An 11477-nucleotide genomic window follows, 5' to 3' on the forward strand; every position below is an offset into this window, starting at 1 on the left:
TGTGCTTTTCCCTGGCTGCCTTAATTTCCCTCCTCTCTTTAAAATTCTCCTTACTTTTTAACAACACTTGCTTTGGGTATGTGCTTGTGGTGAACCTAGGGAATCTGTTTTGTTAAAACAAGGCATGTGTGCCTGCCAGCCAGATTTTCCTCTGCCAGCATAAAATCAGATGCATATTACAATCTCTTCTAGATAAAGAAGAGTTTTTGGAAGCGGAGTGTGATTAAGAGTAACAGGAATATATTCCCCACACAGATAAACAAGTCATACAAAGTGACATCTGAGGGAACCGGAGGAAGGCAACAGAACAGTGAAAGTGTGCAAAGGAAATGGGTCCTTCAGTGGAGCCTTGGAAGTGAGAATGTAGATGAAAAAGTAGCTGGACAAAGGAAAAGGCAGAAGATCAGTGGAATGGGGTATGTCTGTCGGTGCAGTAAAGATATGGATGAAAAGAGTGATGGGCCATATCGGGGGGCTTCTGAAGGAAAGAAAATGACAATAACGAGAAGAACAGTACACGGAGATCTGTAAAGTAAAAGCTATAATGACATGGCATGAAAAGGATACTCTGAGGAAGTGGTTGGCCTAAACAACCTTTTGAACTCCCTTCTGACCTGAATGGTTCTGTGGAAGCAAGCAAGCCTACAAGCAATTAATACATTAGTGGATTATTATCATTGTATTTGTGTTTCAGTAATACTTGGAAGTTTCATGGCATCAAACACCACTGTTGCAGGGTGCAGCACATGCAGATAGGCTTATGCCCTATGCAGAACATACACCTATGTAATTCTTCTTACTTCTTGTTTTATACTTCTACTTTGTCTCACTAAGTTTGAAGGACATTAATATCTTTGGCTGTTTGTGATACTGTAGTCAAGCAAAAAGAGTATGACAAAAATAGTAGAAATTGTGTCCCTAAGACAGTAAGCAAAGAAATCAACCTTCCCTTGAGTAAAAAACTCAGTGGGCAGTTTTCCAAAGTGTCGGGAAAAATTGTCCCAGTCAGGGAAAAAATTTTCAGAGTTCAGCAAAGTGTCACCTAAATAGACTAGCCAGATGTTTAAGTGTGCACCTATTTGGCAATTTTGTTTAGCTATTTAAATAAGAAATCCTGTTTCTGAAAGCCTGTCCCCTCGTGGTTCCTGAGAATTGGCTTATCTGAAAAAAAAAAAAAAATAGTCCCCTGAAAAAAAAAATTAATGTGTGATCAGATCTGGACAGTACAAAAAAACCCACAAAACCCCCAACAAACCAACCTTGTTGGGGTTCTATTTCTTCTGCAATAGAAAATGGTACAGTAAATTCTTCATTCCCTCAGTCTTATTGAGACAGTACTTTTGTTGGAGAAGGATGAAGTGATTGGCATTGATTTTTGTAGTATCACACTTGCACATATTTTTTCTGGCATGTGGAAATGTGGCATATGAACCTTTTGCCTGTGGAAAACCCAGGCTCCTGATCCTCTTTTCAGTCTCCTCTCTATAGTTTCATGAAATTGTAATGGGATGGCTACTGAACCGGTGTAAACAGTCATGGTTCTGTTCAGGGCACTGAACATAGATCACGCCTTGCCGCCAAGTATCTGCTCCTAACTTTCCATGCATGGAAGCTCTTCCTCACAGCTAATTGTTGGCAGTGTCTTTGTGGATTCAAGAGGGACAAAAGACCTCTCCCCAAGTACTTCAGCATAGAGTTGAACTGTGTTGTAATTTTATGTCTGCTTTTCTAGTCTTTTTTTGAGTGGTGTCTATAACTGTTCTTTCCTAGAAGCAAAAATCACTGAACTCCTATGGGAAAAGGCTCGGGCTTCTCAAAATACATTTGGGAGCTTTGAGATGCTTAAGGCTTCAGCATTCCCAAAGATTAATGGCTATTTCTGTGGTTTTCAGCATACTTCCAAAGCAACAGGAATTGAATCATCTAGAAAGTGACCAGCCAAAAAATCTAGAGCATGGTGGAAAGGTCCCTAAAATATCTGGTGTTGAGAGTAGTTGTTTGGCTTTTCTGGCATCACTTAAATAAGATGGTTCTCATTATAATCTCCTTCTACTCTGATATTAGGTGGCTGCCTTTCACATGGGCTGTGCCAACTCACCTAATTTTGAATCCCAAGATACTTGGTGATTTGTTTAGATCCTCTATTGCAGTATTAGAATATATGATAATATTAAAATTCATGCATCTTGTTTTAAAGTAAGTTTCTAGATCCCATGTGTGTGAAAGAAAATCTTCAAAATGTGGCGCAGGTATGCCTGAGAGGTTCAGAAACCAACGGGCAAAGGAAAAGAATCACATGCCTTTGTATGTCGTCACATAATTTCTAAGTTAAACACACATAAAGTTCCCCTCATTCCTCTTGCTCGCTCTCTCCAGATCACTTCATGTTCAGCTGATGGATCTGTTTGTTTATTCACCTTTCCAGCACACATCACTCACAAGTGTGTTGGTGGTTCCTGTTAGAGAAATGAGCACTACCAAACATGTTATTGCTGTTGCTTATCACCTGAAAAGGACAACCAGAAATTGTTCTGTGGTCATTTGGGCGTTATGCAATGGGGCTGAATGTGTCTTTGTTCCAATTACCAAAAGCACTAAAATACTACTTTCTGAGGGCTGAAGAACAAAATACTGCCCTTGGAAACATGCATCTGTCTAAATCTTGAAGCCTTTCTCATTGCATCCAGTTCTGAAGGAATATTTTTAGCTGTCAAATTTAGCCTTTCAGAATGTCTTGTGGTTTCTTCCAGGATGGAGCTCAATAAATCACTCTCTTCACAAACAACCAAAGTGTGGTTCAGTGTTTCAGCTCTCCTGCAGAGTTCAGAAGTTCAGAGCACAAAAGCCCATCTCAGTGTCCATCTTCCCATACACAACCATGGATGGGGTCTAGGCCATGAATACTTGTGAGGGTCCATGCCAGTACAGCTCTCTGCAGCAGCTTTAAAGCAGAGGAGCCGATGTTTATGTCCCTTGTGTCTCTGACACCTCTGTTTAGACGCGGGCAGAAGCCAGTCCCAAAAGGAGCATGTGTGCTTACACACATGCACACCCACCTGCCCCCCCATGCACACACACGCACCAGGGTCATCCAAGCTTGTGAACGTTTTTCTCTGCTGCCTTAATTAAATCAATATTGTTTATTACGTGCGTCTGTTTTCTTTCTTTCAACACCTCTGTTTTTAGGTTATAATTCCTTTATATCTTCATTGTTTTTTAGTAATTGGACAAAGTGTTTCCCAGCTTAACTTTTTAGCAAATGGCAAGAATCCCAGCAGCCATGTCATGGGGCCAGCATTTCAGTATTTCCAGAGCCACACATTTGTCCAGGATATTTATGTCATATTTAGCTTAGTTACTAGAAGCAGAATTTTAAAAGTGGAACAAAATTACACTTTTTTCTTTTAAGTGTAGATGTGCTGCTTATAAATCTGGGATCAGTACCTCAACATCTATGAGTTTGACTCCATAGCTATGGGCTTAGACTGAGGCCCTGGGCCTGGCTGTGGCAGCTGAACCTTGGCTATAGCCAGTGGGTCTGGCCTTGGGGGGGCTTCTCATACATGGCAGTAGCAGTTCAGCATCAAATCCCTCTCCCCAGAATCCCAGGTGTAGAAACAATGCCTGACCAAAATGTGACACAGGTGGGAGAAGCCCCCAAAACCTTTCCTTGCACCTACATGCCCAGGCTCAGCCAAGGGCTATAAACTAGCACTTATGCTGCTGTAGCTTCAGCTACCTCTACTGTGTCTGGGTAGGAAAAAGAGGGTTTCTTGGGTCCCCCTTTATTTTTGAACCCAAGGGAAAAATAAAATCAAACCTGTGTAATAATCTTTTTGTATCACTTTACTTGGTGATGTGTGAATAGTTTACAGAGATAAGTGGCTTCTGACTAGATTTGAAACTGAGGTTTTAAAATCACTTGGTAAAGCAGGACTCCTATACGTCTTTGCAGATACCAGGCATGGAGGCTAATGTGTGAATCCTGCAAGTTTCTGACAACCGTTGCTTCTCACTAACAGGGCTTGAAATCTGCTTGATAGGATCAGGCCCCAGAAAATTCCAGTACAGCCATCTTAGCAGCATCTGTAAGTATATATGCAGTGTGTGCACTCAAATCCTTGCTGCCCCTTTGTTGTTTTGCCAAAATTCAACCTTTGTACAAAACCAGGTGTATTTTGCTGATGTTTCTTACAAGTCTCTATAATCCCTGTACATTTGGATGATTCTCAGTGGAACTGTACCTGCAAGACTACATGTGATTTTACATCACTGACATTTTTACTTGTTAGGATCACCTACCACAACAATTAAAAATAGTTCTGCCTTGCTCTCTTGAGGGAGCTTTGGGTACATTCACAGTCAACCTGAAAAACACAGCCTGAATTAAAAGTGATTTTTGTATGGGCACTTCTTGCAGAATCAGCTTTTAGGTGGATATCCAGCTTTGCACATACAGTTTTAGATACAGTAAATGTATTTGCAAATTTCCTCATATCCTTTTTATCAAGAGTAAATATTGCTGAAATGCATGGATTCCTGCTATCAAAATAATGATGAACTGCAAGAAGGTGAAGGTTTCACTCACAAAATGAAATCACGAAGGAGAAAATGATGCTTAAATTAAGACTAAGGCTACAGCTGGGGAACTGATGGACTTGTGAGGTTTTCAGAGCTTCAGGGCTGGGTACCTGCCGAGGTAGCATCTTGACTCTGTTGCACTGCGGCGGTGCTGTATGCCAGCTCCCCCACTGTGGCATAATTTCCAAGAAAGAAATCCTGGGCCTGTGGGCTGTAAAGGTTTTAGAGTAAGCTCTGGTCAGAGACCCAGGCTGGACAATTTGGGACCAAGAACCTATGCACTATTTGTTCTCTGAGGGAAAAACATAGAGAAAGCTCAGTTTAGTCATAGGTTTTGAAATGTAAGACTTGACAGCATCTGGGTGCCTAAATCCTCCTGACACATGGATCTGGCTCTACCTGACTTTCTGGCTTTCCATTTTCCCTGGTAGATTGAGGTACTCCTCTGCTCATGTTCACAACTTTTCCAGTCTCATGAGGATGGTGCAGCTTTGCTCTATGCTTATGTCTGCATCTGAACAGGATCCTCAAAACAGACACTTCAGCTAAGCTCTTTGGGAATACTGTGTTGCTCAGAAAATGCCCATGGAAGCTACTACTTTTAATGCAGCAACGGGAAAATTCCTCTCCCTTGATTTCATGTTTGCTTTCTACTTCCATTTTGCAATAATGTAATAGGGATAACGTTCACACAAGAAGTTCAGTTTTAATCCTTTCAGTCTCCCCCCATTACACAGCTTACGAGGGTATCTTACTGACCAGGCCAAGCTGGACACAATTCCTTCATCTTGTCCTGAAGCTGTGTCAATATGACAAAATTTTACTAGACCAGCATGACAGGTTGATTTTGTGACTTGAGGTGATCATAAAGGAGAGTGGAGCCATAGATTTTTGTCTGGTTCCAGGGACTTCTACTGTGTTTTACATCAAACAAGTATTAGATAAAGGCAGAAATCATTCAGGGGAGATTGATGACTAGTTTTAGGTTGCTCTTAACTCAGTTCATTGACATTGAACAGATCACTACCTAAAGTACTTCAGTTTCTGATCCCATTTTATTTAGCTTGCTCTGTTGAAAGCTGCTATGTATTGTCCATCACTTGGGAATTATGTTATGAAGGCCATAAACCTAAAAGACATTGCGTCTCCTAGGTTTTAAATACTTACCTCTTTTATTAGATATCCTTCTTGATCCCTTCTGCCCAGCTTTGACAAAATCTGTATTATTGGCATAACTTTATGTAGGGACAATATTTGTAGTATTAATATTTAAAACATTCAAAGCCTTAGCTGGTGTAAAGTTGCAAAGCAGCACTGGCATGAGGACTGGGCCATGGAGATAAAGGGGAAAGAAGTAGTTAGGCCAAGAGGCTTTGAGGTTACTCCTACTTTTATCTTTCCTCATACCTTGCTTAATTTCCTTGAGGAAGACTGTTTCTATCTGGACTTCTGTTTAGTCATCCATTAAAGATGATGAGACTTGTTGTACAGGGGTGTTGTGAGGCTTAATGAGTGTTCACTGGAAGTCCTCCACTCCAAGAATGTTGAAAGGGGACATGAAGTGTTTGTCATAGAAGTTAAGACAAAGCTATTTCCTTTCTGTCTCTCTCTCCTTCATGTTCCTGCTCATTTTTTACTCTGGTTCAGGCTCTGCAGGAAGCCAAGCATACTAGTTAAGACAGAAGAAAACTAATATAATAAAGCAAATAACATCTACTGTATTTCTGAGTTGAACTGGCTTACTGGGCAGTTAAAGTAAGGCAGCAAAGGCAACAGGTGGGACTCCACAGCTAGGAGTCAGAGTGGGAAGAGGAATGAGTTGGGAAGGAGAGAAGGTGGAGTGGGGCCTTCCTGATGTTATCTATCCTCATACTGGCTATAAGATATTAGACCTAGTCCAAATATAGCAAAAAGATAATTTCAGACTTGCCTTCTGGGTGTTTCTTCCAACTTTGTCTGCAGTGTCTTGCTATTTGGCCATTCTCAGAGAGAGACACTACATTAGAAAAGTTAAGCATCATTCTGGAAAGTATGAACAGATGTATAGACTACCAGACAAATGAAATAATCTTTTCTCACTACTCAACACTGGTAAAAGCCCTAATCCCACACTTCAAGATGGACAAACCAGATAAAGTGGAAAGAAAGGCAAGGAGAATATTAGAGGTCTAGAACTAAGAATGAAGAGGAAACTTTGGAAGGATTGGGTTGGATAATCTAGAAATCTTATAATGTTCTCCAAAGATGCAAAAGGCAAAAAGAAAGGGAACAATCTGGCCCCATTTCTCCTGTGGATAGGACAGAAAATTGACTAAATTATCAGGAAAAATATTTAGGTTAGAGATTAAGGAATAGGTTTGAATTGTGAGGACAGTTGAGCCTGTGGGCATGTTGCTCAAGGACACTGTGGATTCTCTTCATTTAAATGTGTTAAAGAACAGGTTAGATTAACACTTCTCATTTGCAGTGCATCCCAGGTGGAACATGCACAAAAGGCAGACAATGTTGTATTGATAGTTAGAACTGATGACTCCTTGCTTTATATTTCATCTTCCTCCCTCTTGTTCATTTATTCTAGTGCACCCAGAGATCAGTTAAACATTCAATCTTTTTGGCATTGTGCTTCTTTTTAGATCAGTCAAAAGAAATTGTTCTCCCAGAGGATAATTTACAGAACTGCAGAATCACAGAACACATCAGGTTGGAAGGGTCCTCAGGCGATCTGTAGTCCAAACTCCTGCTCACAGGAGATCAAGGTCAGCTATGAGGTCAGACCTGGGTTTCATCCAGCTGAAAACCTTCAAGGATGAAGACTGCACAACCTCTCTGGGCAACCTGTTCTGCATCTTGAATGTTGAAGTTTTTCTTCTGCTGGCCCCAACACTGGATGCGCTTTTCTATATGGTGTCTAAGAAGGGCTGAGTATAGGGAAATAATCCCTTCCCTCACTAACTGGCTATGGACCTGTTCATAAAGCCCAGGATGCTGTTGCTGATCTCCTTGATGTCTTTGCTGCCAGAGCACCCTGCTTGTGTTCTGCCAAGGCCCTCATTCCCCTTTCAGCACAGCTGCTTCCCAGCCTGTCCCCAGCCTGTAGTGTTGCAAGGGGGTCCTCCTTCTGTGATGTGGGAGTCTGTATATGCCCTCCTTGAATTTCATAAAGTTAATTTTGGCCCATTCCTCCAGCCCATCTCTGTCCTTATAAATGGCAGCCCTGCCCTCAAGCCTATCAACTGTTTCCCCTGGCTTTAGTGTCATCTGCAGGCTTGATGAAGGTGCACTCCGTCACCCGCTCCAGGTCACTGGCTAAGATGTTAAACAGAATACAACTTCCAAATAATATATTCCTTCTAGTCTCCTATAATCAGGACCACCTTGTAGTCAGTACATTTGTTTCCAGTAAGAATAGGTGCTGGTTAAGAAGTGTCTATTGTACTCCAGGCAGGTGGCAGCTGTGGAAAAATAAGAATCTTTTACTATTTAACCAGCTATATTAAAACTATGGAAAAATGGCTGACCAAAGCAATCAGTCTCTGTGGTGGCCTGGTAAACAGAACACGTACATTCTGACTTGCATCTACACTGTGCGTTATTCTTTCTTGTGATATTACTTAACGTTGCCAATTAGGAGGTAGTTTTCTTATATTACGTCACTAAAGAATGCACTGCTTGATCAATTATCCCTGAGTGAACTGAAATACAATAGCTGATAACCCACGTTTTTATTTTGTGACATTTATTTAATTTTGTGTGCATGTGTCTGTAGGCACATTATGGTAGAAAGCCTTTAATGAGAACAGTTTGTTGATCCTCTGAATTCTGCATGTACTTGCTTGTTCTTATTAAGCAGGCATTCTGGTCTACAGAAACAATCGAAACCACCTGCATTTCCTTTGAACCAGAGCCTTGCTTTCAACTGAGCATCCTAGTGTTGTAATACCTCATCATACGCACAGTAGGAAAAAGCACTTACACATTTCACTCCCTCTGTGTGTATCCAGTGAAAATTTGCCAGGCACGTAATCATGCGTGTGTCATTACAAGAGAGCAAAACTGGTTTAGTCAGTCTTTATTTATTTTTAAATGAGGTGCTCAAACTGCGAGGCAGGGCCTGGGCGTGGGGCAAAGAGCTGTGCAGCCGTGTGAGTGAACTGTGTAGCTCCATGCTGGCCAGTAAGTAAGTCCCCTTGGCATGGGCCAGACCTGATCAGAAATATATGAGGCTCTGGAATCCAGATAGCCATACTGAGCCAGTGCAACACTTGTACTGGTTAGCCCTGGTAAAAGTCTAAACCCTGCCAGACTTGGGTTGAGCTTCCCAGCACCACATCTGTTCTGCAGCAAAAATGTGCCTGAGAAATCTGAGTTTCCAGTGACTATTGTGGAGCCTCAAGGGGTTTCCAGTATCTTGGGGCACTTAATGCTTAACAGGGAATTACCAACTGCCCATGGGAGCTCTAAAGTACAAGGGAAGGAACGCGTAGTGCTTAGATTGTGGGCTTTGCCTATTGAATTGATCCTATGAGTTTGCTGTCTTTCTCCTCCATGCCCTAAAAAAATAAATATATTTAAAAGCACATTTTCAATCTCACTTCAAGGGCATAAAGAAAAAAGCACTTCTTCTTGTCAGAGGAGTCCAGGAAGAATATATGTAATATGCTGGGACTAGAAAAAATAAATATTTGTATCCTTAGAAATTATAAGACATGCTTAATGACAGTGATGAGTTTTATAAGGCAATGCAAGTAAGTAATGACTAAAATACAGATGGATTAATTCAAAGATTGTATAAAAAATTTGGGCCTGATTGTGGCCTCACTCTCAGTTTACTCTAGCACGTCATGACAGCCTGAAGTAAAAAACCTAGTGTTTTAGTAGTAGTGTGGGGTGCCCTTGCCCTTGTTACTCACACAGTGGGTTGTGGAAGTGCAAGGGAGTTTAAATACTACTTTTGTTCACTACTGAGTTTTTTTCTAGATTAGTTTTCATCTTTTAACTCTCAGGCACCACAGAGTTCTGTGTTGTCTTGTTTTCCAGTACACAAGGGAATGACTAAGTTTCATGGACAGAGGTCTCTTCAGAGACAGTCAGATAAGATTTTAAAGAATAATTAGGTTCTTAAACATGATTGGAAAACATGTTCTGGACTATTCTGTGCTTGATTCTGTCTCAACTATTGAAAACATCTCCTTATGTGCAACTTCTGGCAAAGTTGATAATGAGAGCAGATTCAAAATCTCTCTGGTGGGTCTTAACTGCTTCTTGCTGATACGTGCGTACGCACAGAAGAACAGCTTCACCACTGTATTACACCTTGAATAACCATTTATGCTGGAGCACAGGTGACTAGATGTGTTAGAAGTTTTCACCTGTTCAAGTTGTGGAAATTTCTGATACAGCTATGCATTGTTGTCCCTTTCAACAGGTGTGACTACGAGGTTATCATCAGTAGTAGGAATTTTGGTTTTGTCCAGCTGACTGGCATAATTGAGGGTAAAAAGAGGTAATGAGCTTCATGTACTTTTAATTTGGTAATACAGTGTTTTTCTATTTCTCATTACTCAGCCTCACATCAGGGAGAATTTATCCATTTATTTATGACTAGATTGACCTCTACTTAATCTTTGATCCATGATTCCTAAAGTCTCTAATCTTTTTTTGTTCTAATGATTTGGTTCTGTTATCACAACGTCTTTGAAACCCTGACTCTGAATTCATCTGGGCTGCACTGGCAGCTCTGGGTGATGATGGTGGTAGTGGTGTCATTGATTAGCTGCAGGCTTCTCTATCCTGAACTCAGCTAATAAGAATTTCTTGATTTCAGCATATGTCTCTGCTCCTTTGCCAAATGGGGAGTTTTTGGACTAGTGATGTGAAAGTCTAGAAACTTGCCACTTAGTCCACCACCTGGGGAGCTTCTCTGATCGTGTTAAAGCAGTTCACCAGAGTGCAATTTTATGAAATGCTATTTTCAATGTGCTCTTTCTGTCCTATCAGTAAGAAAAGTGTTTTAAATTCCATTTTAAAAAGTAGATAATGATCCAAATACAGGCATTATGAATGTCTTTTTATGTGTGTTCACATGCACCCCCACTAACATAGAAGCAGTTCTGTTACTACATAGTGTCTAGATGATGCACCAACCCCTGTGCAGTCTAGGCTCCTGATCCTGAGTAGTCTAGATAAGGGGACCCAAAGTAGCCTTTTGCCTTACCTGGAGACCTCAGTTCTGTTCCCTACCCTCAGCACAGATTTACCTGTAACCTGGCTCAAGTAAATTGAATTTCAGTGCTTCAGTTCCTACTGCTGAAAAAATGAGGGTCATGGCACCTGGCAGAGGAACTAGATGTAGGAACCCATTAAAGATACCCACAGATAATGTGGTAAGAGCAGTTAGGGAGGTGCCCAAGAGAAGAATCTCTGGGAAAATACAGTTCAGAGAGGCAGAATAGCCATGCTCTTCCCCTCCAACCATCCATTTCAACTTGCCGCTTCCTCCAGCAGTTTTTGCTTGTTCTTATTCAGAAAGGATTGGATTTAAGCACAAACTTTGGATGAAATAACCAAAATAGTTGTATAAAATCCATAACAATTCATAGCCTTATAAAGATAAATAGCTCTATTGTCAGCAGTGTCAAAGCCAAAGCCTGCAGAAATAAAAGAGATGCTACTATTGCCCTGAGGTGAATAAAGCTGCAGGAAAGTGGTAGTACTGCCACAAATACAGAAATCAGGTACAGAGAGGAGGTCTGGATTTAGGTATTGCTGAGCACTTTCTGTAGTTGAGACTGCTTAACCCTTTATGCTTTCAGGCCTCTAGCTGAATTGTTAGAGGCTTGCCTCCTTTCTGAGAAAAAGAAATCCAGCCTAAAGGTCTTCTACATGCTGTATAAAAT

At 41.0% G+C, this 11477-nt stretch overlaps 1 long non-coding RNA gene across 1 annotated transcript; it reads left to right on the top strand.

The window, feature by feature from the left end:
• The first annotated feature begins 263 nt into the window (after window positions 1-263).
• LOC142055811 (uncharacterized) lies at window positions 264-7477 on the top strand. Its single transcript, XR_012660062.1, has 3 exons — window positions 264-416; window positions 3956-4088; window positions 7215-7477. It is a non-coding gene; the product is annotated as an uncharacterized LOC142055811 (long non-coding RNA).
• The last annotated feature ends 4000 nt before the right edge of the window (window positions 7478-11477 follow it).

This window comes from Phalacrocorax aristotelis, chromosome 3 (assembly GCF_949628215.1).
Source record: "Phalacrocorax aristotelis chromosome 3, bGulAri2.1, whole genome shotgun sequence".
Classification (NCBI taxonomy): Eukaryota; Metazoa; Chordata; class Aves; order Suliformes; family Phalacrocoracidae; genus Phalacrocorax; species Phalacrocorax aristotelis.